General features: G+C 39.6%; 1 pseudogene; it reads right to left on the reverse strand.

Annotated features, from left to right (window-relative positions):
• Positions 1-625: 625 nt before the first annotated feature.
• Positions 626-1394, reverse strand: LOC108524554 (histone-binding protein RBBP4 pseudogene; annotated as a pseudogene).
• Between the last annotated feature and the right edge of the window lie 206 nt (positions 1395-1600).

Consider the following 1600-nt stretch of genomic DNA (forward strand, 5'->3'; position numbering starts at 1 on the left):
GAGGCCTATCACGGGGAGGGGGGAGGGGGGAGAGATTGCATTGGGAGTTATACCTGATGTAAATGACGAGTTGATGGGTGCTGACGAGTTGATGGGTGCAGCACACCAACATGGCACAAGTATACATATGTAACAAACCTGCACGTTATGCACATGTACCCTAGAACTTAAAGTATAATTTAAAAAAAAAAGCAATTTATTCCATTTTAAGCATTTACACAGAATCATGAAGAGTAACAGGCTGGCTGGTGAAACAGGTCACCCCAAATGGAGATAGCATCAAACTAGTGGTCAAGGACTAACTTCTAAAAAAATAGTCACTCTTATCAATGATTAATTCAATTTTAAAAACAAATATAAGTTATTGACTCACTCTTTTCAACTTGAGCCTGAAAAATTTGGGGATATAGCATAAGAAGAAAATAATCGGAAATAATATTTCCCTTTCTACAGCTCCTTTAGACCTGGGGTTTTTTTTTACTAGAAAATTCTTGAAGAAAATTTCAATGTAAGACTGGGTTTTCTGAATCAAGTCCACCCATTAATATTTAGAAAACACCCACTGTTTGGGCTAACAGCATGACTAGTTGCATCTATTATAGAGGGATACTCATTCAAACAATACTTCCAAACAGAGACTCATGGAACAGATGCCTGGAAGCATCTTTACCATGGTAAAGATCTAAATGGAATATTACTATGATAAAGATGACTGGAAGCATCTCTATCTCCAAATACTGCTGTATGTCCTGTAAAGATGGTCTTTACATCCAACACTTTTCTTCCTTTGAAACAGCACTGATGTCCCATAGGCAGATGGTGTGGTCATCTGAAGCAATAAGTAAGTGCCCACTGAGACTTGGGTTCCTTAAAAGCCCACAACCTTCCTTCTGATGTCCACAGAGATGAAGTCTGGGATGCAATCTTCAGAGGGTCTGGTTTCCAAGGATGTTTTGTGTAGTCAAAGACAAGAACATCACTGGATGGAGTCTTTGTTGTGATGATACAAGGGGAATATATCAGGCCCTGTTTACTTCTTCAGCTTAGTGTTGATTTCTATTTCAATTTTCCACTAACTGAATCTCAACCTCCACATTCTCCTTCCTCGCTGTCATAGTGTGATGGGTCAAGCCGAGCATCATCATTAGGAAGCTGCACAAGGTGATTTTGTTCAACTGATGTGTGTGTACCCAGGACAAGTCGATGAATGCTGAAATCTTTCCCTTCTGGTCTAGTTACATCTGGAAGCCACTGTGCAGTTAGGCCAAGCCACTCCAGAGCCTGTGTCATCACCAAATCATAAGGAAAAGAGATGTTATTTTCCATATTTTGTACTCCTCCTTGATCACATGTTCTTCTACTGTGTTGTCAAAGGCTGCTTCCTTGTTGGCCATAGCAGGCAGGTGAGCCAGGGAAATCCTGGGGTTGAGAATTGTGGGACGGGCAGGCTGTGGATTATATACAAATGCTAATAAGGATGTATAAATTATATTCACAACTCTTAATTGGTGCTAGTAACAAGAGAAATAGAAGCTTAAAATATCCAACTAGTTAATAAGGCTTTAAAGCAGAAAATTTACATCATTGTAAGTAGAGTCCT

The sequence above is a fragment of the Rhinopithecus bieti genome, unplaced genomic scaffold (genome assembly GCF_001698545.2).
Source record: "Rhinopithecus bieti isolate Rb0 unplaced genomic scaffold, ASM169854v2 repeat_4999, whole genome shotgun sequence".
Lineage (NCBI taxonomy): Eukaryota > Metazoa > Chordata > Mammalia > Primates > Cercopithecidae > Rhinopithecus > Rhinopithecus bieti.